Below are 9,791 nucleotides of genomic sequence, written 5' to 3'. Positions count from 1 at the left end.
CCCTCCAGCAACCCTCAGCTTGTTTCCTAGAGTCTCTTATGGTTTGTCTCCGCCTCTGATTCCGTCTTTTTAATATTTCTCTCCCTTTCCGTACGTTCATCTGTTCTGTTTCTTAAATTCCACATGAGTGAAATCATGTGTAATGGTCTTTCTCTGATTAACTTATTTCACTTAGCATAATACCCTCTAGTTCCGTCCACGTTGTTGCAAATGGTGGGATTTCATTGTTTTGCTGGCTGAATAATGGTCCATTGTATGTGCACACCACATCTTCATCCATTCATCTGTCCATGGACCTCAGGGCTCTCTCTGTAGTTTGGCTATTGTGGACATTGTTGCTATAAAAATTGAGGTGCCTGTGCCCCTTCGAATCACTATGTTTGTATCCTTTGGAGAAATACGTAGTAGTGCAGTTGCTGGGTAGTAGGGTAACTATTTAACTTTTTGAGGAACAGGGAATAAAGTTTTGCCACTGAATTATCTACATTTTCCCATCTAGAGCATATCTCTTAGATACAAACTACTTTCTTCCCTTGTCTCGATCTTACTTGGAAAAGAACAGACACTCATTCACGCTAAGGTGTAAATGACTGATAACTATATCTTCAGGCATTTAAAGAGACTACCGTGCCAGATAGGCGGGTGAATAAAGTTGATAGCTTAAAAAAAGAGTAGTGAAATGTTGGTAGAATCTACGTACTGAGTATATGTGTTTTCATGGTAAATTTTTAAAAATTTTTGTTGTATACTTCTAAATTTTCAAGGCCTTATTTCTTGTTTTCTTGTATGATAAAGGGGGGGAGGAAGGAGTATAGGTTTAAAAAAAATCTTTGTTACAGCTTTCACTCAGAAGAGGAGGTTAAGCACATGTACAAATAACTAGGTTCTAAATCTGGGGTAGGGATTTGATATAAGCCTGTTTTTCGTCTCTCTGTTCTTTTCCTTCTCCCAACCTAGGGCAAGGGTAGGGAAACTGGAGAACTGAAAGGAGCTGCAACTGTTTTTGGCTTTTATATCTAGAAGTCCAGACTCTTAGGAAAAGGAAATGCCCTGGAACAAACAGTCCCTCTCAAAAGAGCAGAGGTGGAGTGCTGACTCTTCCCCCTCAGATTAGGAAGAGGTCTGGAAATGGGGGCTCTTCTGGCCTGCTGGCGTGTGTTAGGAAGTAGTAAGTGCTCAGATTAGAAATGGCTGTGTGTGGTTTAGGAGAAGATAACCCCCCTCTCCTAATTTATTGACCAAACTAGGACCATTTTATATATATATATAATGAAAGGGAACACTACTAACCATTACCCTTGGGCAATAAGCATGAAGCGGGACTGTCCCAGGTAAACTGGGAACAGAGGCTGCCTCAGAAAAGACTGGAATGCCCTGAACAGGGCTCAGAGTATTAAGCCACTGGGCCTGAAGGGGCTGACAAGTTGGAGTGATGGACGGATGTCCTGGTGGTAACCCAGGTGACGACTGATGGTGCCCTTCCCCTGCCCCCAGACTGTAGCACTGCCTCAGCCCTGTGGAGATGTGGTAGCTCAGGCTGATGCTGGGGGGGCGGGCTCGGAGTGGGCCTGCAAGTTGTCAAGATAAAGTGAGTATCACTCCTCTATTGCCTAAACCTGGAAAGGGAAAAGGGGAGAAGGGACAACTAGAATTTTTAGTCTTTGTAATTTTAGCCGTTCCTGTGGGTGTAGAGTGATAACTCATGGTGTTTTTGGCATTTCCTTGATGATAAATGGTGTTTCATGGTAACTCTTTCCCTTATTTAACTGTTTGTTGAAAAACTCTTTCCCTTATTTAACTGTTTTGGTGACTTTTTTTTTTCCCCCAATGCATATAGAGCCCCTATTCTGTTTTGCAGATCTATTGTTGATCCCTAAGCCAGGACCTCACTTTCTTGATTAATCTAGTTTTATAGTAAATCTTGAAGTCAGTAAATAATGTAAGTATTCTAAATTTGTTATTTTCCAAAATACTTCAGTTACCCTGGGTTCTTTGAATTTCTGTATTAGAGTTTGTCAAATGAAAAAAGTCTCCTTAGGTTATGATCAGGTTACAAGGGATCTGTGATTCATTTGGGGAGAATTAACATCTTTCCATATATTTAAACTGAATTCTTCTCTCAGCAATGTTTTTTAGTTGTGAGGATAGAGTTCTTCCATGTCTTTGGCTAAATTTATTCTTAAATATTTTGGTTTTTTATATAATTATAAATTGTAAGCTATGTTTCTAGTTTAATTTTCTTTTTAAAATTGAGTTGATCTATTTTCTCAAGTTCACTGATGCTTTCCTTCATCACTTCTATTTTGCTTGTAAATCAGTGTATTTTTCATTTCAGATATTATATATTTTGGCTTTATAATTTCAGTTGTTTCTTTTTTATAGTTTTTATTTATCTTCAGATTTCCTATCTCTTTGTTTACTATGAGACTTCAGTAATGAACATTTTCCTTTATCTCACCACACTGAGTTATAGTAGCTGGTTTGAAATCTTTTTGTGCTAATTCTAGCCTGTGGATCATCACAGGGTTGCTTTTTGCTGATTATCTTTTTTCTTGAGATTGGATCACAAATTGCTGCTTGTTCCTACATCAAGTAATTTTGGATTTTAACTTGATGTGAATAGTATATCCTGGAAACTGTTTCTGTTACATGTTTCTCCAAAGAGTAGCTATTTTTGTTTTGACAGACAATGTGGTTGGAATAAAATTTCAAGCTCCATTTCTGGACAACTCAAACCTCAGTTCAATTTTTGTATCTTTATTTTATTCATTTATTTTTAATGGAAGCTGTGAGTATTTTTAATACATGAAAGCATTGACATTTCAGCTCAATTGTAAAGGGATAGACAATTCAAATAAGATAGGCTACTAGGCCAGTCATTTGAAGGCAAACAAAAGTAAGCCCTTAGTCTCAAACCAAATGTTGTCAATCTGCATTGTAGAAATGATCCATGAATAATAATGTAAATTAAATTAACTCAAAAAATTTATGTTATGCATTTTAAAAAGGGAGGTACACTGACATTATGTCAGGTTCCAAGGTTAATTTCTTAGGTTAGTGATAGAGCAATTCAAGAAAGCATACCCATTTGTTTCTTGTTGATTTCTAATGTTTAAATGGTATCAAAATTAAACAGATGTCTATAACAAGACATCAAATGATTTACTTAAAGTCCACATCTGAATCATATAACTCCTATAAAAGTGAAAATCTGTATCTTCAGTTATTACAAAGAGAGCACCCTAAGTCAACTGGTATATATATATATATTTGGTCCTTTTGAAGGTTAGACAATTCATTGAGAACTTCCCTCTTCCCTTCCCCGCCCTTGCAGTCTCCAGGTCACTTTTCTGTCTTGTGGCTCTTTTGTGCTAGCCCCAGGAAGATGGCTAGGGGCAGGGGCGAGGCGTGCTGCTGCATAAGGCTCAGGAGGTGGCTGTAGCTGTCTTGTTCGTGCTTTGTGAACACAGCTGGCGGGTTCAGCTCATCCTGTAGTGCCTTCACCCAGGCCATCTTCTCAGTCTCCTTTTGCCCATAATTTTCCAGAAGGACCTGGCGCTGCAGACAGATCTGGAGGGGCCTGCTGTAGCTAGCTGCGTTTGTGGTCCTGGATGTCAGGGCCAATCTTGCCGGTCCCACTGGGCTCCCCGAAGAGATCAAGGTAATCCTCCTGCATCTGAAAGAACTCCCCCATCTCCAGCAGGATCTTCTTGGCATTGGCATTTTTTTTTTAAAGACTTGATTTACTTATTTATTGGACAGAGAAAGAGATCACAAGTCAGCAGAGAGGCAGGCAGAGGCGGGGGCGGAAAGCAGGCTCCCCACTGGGCAGAGAGCCGGATGTGGGGGGCTTGATCCCAGGACACTGAGATCATGACCTGAGCCAATGGCAGAGGCTTTAACCCAGTGAGCCACCCAGGCGCCCAGCACTGGCATGTTTTTTTCTCCTCGTCACTACCTGTCATATACATGACAGCAGCTATAGGAAGATAGAACGAGTAGAAGGCTGTCTTGGACTTGACAGTAGATTGTCCTTTTTTTCAATGAATCTGCCAAGATCCACATTGGCCCAGAGGGCTGTGATGAGGTGAGTACCTGAGCTTAAGTTATAATTCATTTTTGAAAGACACAACTAGGCATTACATCCAGACAAGGAGAGGTTCAACAAAAGATAAGATTTCATTTCACCCTACATGGTTTCTTGAATCTTTGAGGAAACCATTTCCAGAAAAAAAATCTGTCAAATACCTCCTTTGTTTATCTGTCTAGAACTGGGTCCTATAACCCCCTCTAAACCAGTTGCTAAAAATCAGAAAATGATCATTAATGATAGTAGCTAATCAGGATTTATTCCGTCCTGTGATGAGAAATTGATACCCACATTGCCAGCACACTGTAAGGAGGTAGTGTGTAGGACAGTCACTTAACATCTGCCACAAACCCCTACAGTATTCTTAATTCATGCATGATAGGGAGTAGAACATAATGTTAAAAAACACTATCATATCAAATAAAAATGGTAAGACAATTCTTAATTTACATGGTGTTTACGCTCTATACATTTACCCTATGTAGACATCCAAATAGAATAATTGACGAAAAATTAAATAGAAGTGGGACTATTTTAAGTACATTTTTTAACCACATAGCGTGCAATGAGTACTACTATTTCTTGCAACTAGAGACTTCTGGCATTAACAATTTAAAATTATGCAGAATTTTCTCTTTTATGCATAAATTTCTGATTCTTTTGTTGACTCAAATACAGTTGAAAATGTTATTTAAAAAAACACTGGATTCATCTAGATTTTAATTCCAGTGTAGTTAACATGCAGTACGATATTAGTTTCAGGTGTACAATACAATGATTCACCAATTCCAGTATTACTCAGAGCTCATCATTGTAAGTGTACTGTTAATCCCCTTCCCCTAGTTCACCCACCTTACCTCTGGTGACCATCCATTTGTTCTCTGTAGTTGAGAGTATGTTTTTTGGTTTGTCTCTTTTTTTCCCCTTTGTTATTTGTTTTGTTTCTTAAATTCCTCATATGAGTGAAATCATATAGTATTTGTCTTTCTCTGACTGGCTTGTTTCACTTACCACTATATGTTCTAGGTCTATCCATGTTGATGGATATATATATACCATATATACTATCTATCTATATATATATGTGTGTGTGTGTGTGTGTGTGTGCATACAGACACACACACACACACACCACATTTTCTTTATTCATTCATCTATTCATGGACACCTGGGCTGCTTTCATAATGTGGCTCTTAAAATTATGCTGCATTAAACATAGGGCTACATATATCTTTTTGGATTATTGTTTCCCTTCTTTGTATAAATACCCAGTAGTGTGAGTACTGGATTATATGGTAGTTCTGTATTTAGTTTTTGAGACCTTCATACTGTCCACCGTGGTGCCTGTACCAGTTTGCTTTCCCACCATCAGTGCACGAGTGACCCTTTTACTCCACATTCTTACCAATACTTGTTTCTTTTGTTTCTTATTTTAACCATTCTTACAGGTGTGAGGTGATATGTGGTTTGATTTGCATTTCCCTGATGCTGAGTGATGTTGAGCATCTTTTCATGTGTCTGTTGGCCAGCTGGATGTCTTCTTTGGAGAATTATCTGGTCATGTTTTCTGTCCATTGTTAATTGGATTATTTGGGGTTTTGGTGGTGTAATCTTTTTGTCTTCTGATGAGAACTTTTGAGATCTCTTAGCAACTTTCAAATATATAATACAATATAGTTATAATACTGCATTGTTAACAATAGTCAACACTGCATTGCATCTCTAGGACTTGTTTATTTTTTTTTCTTATTTTTAAAGATTTTTTATTTATTTGTTTGACAGAGATCACAAGTAGGCAGAGAGGCAGGCAGAGAGAGAAAGGGAAGCAGGGTCCCTGCTGAGCAGAGAGCCCGATGTGGGACTTGATCCCAGGACCCTGAGATCATGAACTGAGCTGAAGGCAGAGACTTAACCCACTGAGCCACCCAGGCACCTGGACTTACTTATCTTGTAACTGAAAGTTCATATTTTCTAGAAACCTTCACCCATTTTGCCCACCCCATTCACCCACTCATCTATTAATGGACAGTAGTTACCATCTCTTGGCTATCGTAATGTTGCAGCACACAGGAATGCTGATATCTTCTTGAGATAGTGATTTTGTTTACTTCATAGAAATACCCAGAAGTGGAACGGGTGTGTCATATGGTAGTTCTGTTTTTAACTTTTTGAGAAAGCTCCATACTATTTTCCATAGAGTTTGCACCAATTTACATTCCCACCACCAATGCACAAGGGTTCTCTTTTTCACATCCTCACCAACACTTGTTATTTCGTGCTTTTTTGATAATAACTATTCTAACAGGTGTGACATAGTAACTTATTGTCATTTTGATATGTACTTCCTTGATGATGAGTGGTGTTGAGCTCCTTTTCACGTATCCGTTGGCTACTTGTATAAAGATTTTATGTTTAAGTAACTTTTACACCCAATGTGGAGCCAAACCTATAGCTCTAAGATCACGAGGTATGTGCTCTACTGACTGAGCCAGCCAGGCACCCCTGTGTTGGTATCTGTATGTCTTTGGGAGAATGTCTATGCAGTTCCTCTCTGCTCATTTTAAAACTCTGATTGTTAGTGTCTTGTTGGCTACTGAGTTGTACGAATTCTTTATATATCTCGGATATTAACCCATTGTCTTACATGTGGTTTGCATACATTTTCTTTCATTCCATAGGTTTTCTTTTAATTTTGCTAATGTAGAGAAGATTTTTAGTTTGATGCAGTCCCATTGTTTATTTTTGCTGTTGGTGTCAAATCCAAAAAATCATTGCCAAGATTAATGTCAAGGAGACTACCCCTGTGTTTTCTTTGAGGATTTTTATGGTTTCAGGTCTTAATAAGTTCAAATCTTTTATTCATTTTGAATTCATTTTTCTGTATGATATAAAATGGGGTCCAGTTTCATTCTTTTGCACGTGGCTGTCCAGTTTTCCCAATGCCCTCTATTGAAGAGACTGCTCCATTATATGTTCCTTGCTCCTTTGTCATATGTAATTGGTCATATATGCATGATTTCTGAGCTATTTTGTTAACTGATCTACATGCTGTTTTCATGTCAATATACACTGTCTCATTTCCTATAGTCTTAGAATATCATTCAAAATCAGGAAGTGTGATGCCTCTTTAGCTTTGCTTTTTCTCAAAATTGCTTAGGCTGTTTAGGGTCTTTGTAGTTCCATACTCGTTTTAGGATTATTCTATTTCTGTGAAAAAGGCCACTGGAATTTTGTTAGAGATTGCATTGAATCTGAAATCTAGATTTCTTTGGGTTGCATGGGCATTTTAACAATATTAATTTTTACATGGTGCCTGGCTGGCTCAGTCAGTGGAGCATGCAACTCTTGATTTCAAGGTTGTGAGTTTGAGCCCCACGTTGGATGTAGAGATTACTTTAACACAAAACCATAAAAAATTAAGTCTTCCAATATGTGAACATGGAATATCTTACCATTTATTTGCGTCATCTGTTTCCATCAAAAGCGTCTTATAGTGTTCATTGTCTAGGTCTTTCACCTCCTTGGCTAGATCTATTCCTAGATATTTCTTTTTTTTCTTTTTTCTTTTTTTTAGTTTTTTTGTTTGTTTTGTTTCGTTTTGTTTTTGTTTTTGTAATCTCTACACCCAATGTGCGGCTCAGACTCAACGACTCTGAGATCAAGAGCTGCATACTTTACTGACTGGGCCAGTCAGGTACCCCTAGTTATTTTATTCATTTTGATGTTAGTGTAAACAGAATTGCTTTTTAAACTTATCTTTCTGGTAGCTCATTATTTGTGTATAGAAATCCCACAAATTTCTGTATATTGACCGTATATCTTGCAGCTTTACCACGTACATTTATTCATTCTAACAGGTGTTCTGTGGATACACTTAGTTTTCTACATATGGCATCATGTCAGCTGCAGATAGTGACAGTTCTTCCTCCTTTCCAGTGTAGATGCCTTGCCTTATTGCTGTGGCTAGAATTTCTAATAGTATGATGAATGAGAGTGGCAAGATTGTGCATCTTCATCTTGATTGATTTGTGGGTGTTGAACCATCCTTGCATCCCTGAAAGAAATCCCATTTGATCATAGTATATGACCTGTTTAATGTATTGTTGAATTTGGTTTGCTCTATTTTGTCGAGGATCTTTGCTGTGTTCATCAGGGATATTAACCTATATTTTTCTTGCCCTGTAATGTCTGGTTTTGGTATCAGGGTAGTGCTGGCCTCATAGAATGAGTTTGGAAGTATTCTCTTCTATTTTTTGGAAGACTTTGATTAGAATTGGTATTCCTTAAATGTTTGGTAGACTCACTCATGAAACCATCTGGTCCTGGCCTTTTGTTTATTGAATTAGTAATCAAATACCTCTTAATATACTTACTAGTAGTTGGTCGGTTAGATTCTCTGTATCTTCATGATTCAGTCTTGTACGTTGTGTATTTCTAGGAAGGTATCCATTTCTTCTACGTCATCTAATTTGTTGGGATATAATTGCTTATTGCAGTTTCTTATCCTTTTTATTTCTGTGATATCAGTTGTAATATATTCACTTTCTTTTCTAATTTTATTCCTTTGACTCCTTTTTTTCTTGGTGAGTCTAGTTAAAGATTTATTTATTTGTTTAAAAAAAAAACCCACTCTTAGTTTCACTGATCTTTTCTGTTGTCTTCTTAGTTGCTGATTAACTTATTTCCAATCTGATGGAACTGCTATTTTCTTCCTTTTACTAACTTTCAACTTTGTTCTCCCACCCCCAAGTTTCTTGAGGTATAAAGTTAGGTTGTTTGAGCTTTTTTTTGTTTCTTAATATAGGTGTTTTCAGTACAAACTTCCCACTTAGCATCCTTTAAGTTTTGGTATTGTGTAGTTCCATTTTCATTTGTCTCAAGATACTTTGCTTCTTTGGATAAATTTCACTGCTATGTCTTCAAGTTCGCTGACCTTTGCTTCCACTTTATCTGGTCTTCTTTTGAACCCCTCTATTGAATTTTCATTTTAGTTATTGTATTCTCAGCTCTGATTTTTGTTTGGCATTTCCTTATATTTTTCTATCTATTTTTTGAATTCTCATTTTGTGCTTGCATTGATCTCCCGACCTTAGTGAACATCTTTATGACTGTTATTTTGAACTCTTACTCCATTTCACTAAGGTCTTTTTCTGGGGTTTTATCTTATTCTTTCATTTGGAACATACTCCTGTTTCTTCATTTCTTTAACTCTCTGTGTTGGCTTCTGGGCATTAGATAAAACAGCCACTTCTCCTAGTTTTCAGAGAGTGGCCTTGAATAGGAGATGAAACTCCTCATTCAACTCTCCCCTAGCTCTTTGTTGTCTTTCAAATATATGTGGTTGTCCAGTCAGCTTTCTTCATCCTTTGTGGCTCCTAGTAGTTGAGGGTGTGTTAAGACCTGCCAGTGTCCCAAAGGGGAGGATCTCAGTCATCACCTAGATGATGCAGAAGGGAAGGAAAGGACTATCTTGCTGTCTCTGGTCCCCGACAGGTATGTGAGTGGTGTCAGGTCGGGACGTCTGAGGCAGTTCTGCCCAGCCATGGGCTGTCTTGATGATCTTGCAGCTTTAGCAGGTGATAAGCATCTCCCAGCCCTGTGGACTAGAAACCTGCATCCTGAAGAATTCATTCTTCTATCAGTGCCCCAAAGGCATTCTGCCAATACCTGTTCCCCTGTGCAGATCATCTGCAACTTAGAG

General features: G+C 38.0%; 1 pseudogene; it reads right to left on the bottom strand.

Moving 5' to 3' along the window:
• Positions 1-3,342: 3,342 nt before the first annotated feature.
• On the bottom strand, positions 3,343-4,117 carry LOC116582761 (annotated as a pseudogene).
• Between the last annotated feature and the right edge of the window lie 5,674 nt (positions 4,118-9,791).

This window comes from Mustela erminea, chromosome 2 (assembly GCF_009829155.1).
Source record: "Mustela erminea isolate mMusErm1 chromosome 2, mMusErm1.Pri, whole genome shotgun sequence".
NCBI lineage: Eukaryota > Metazoa > Chordata > Mammalia > Carnivora > Mustelidae > Mustela > Mustela erminea.
Note: the sequence above shows the minus strand (reverse complement) of the source record. Positions and strands in the feature narration are given on the sequence as shown.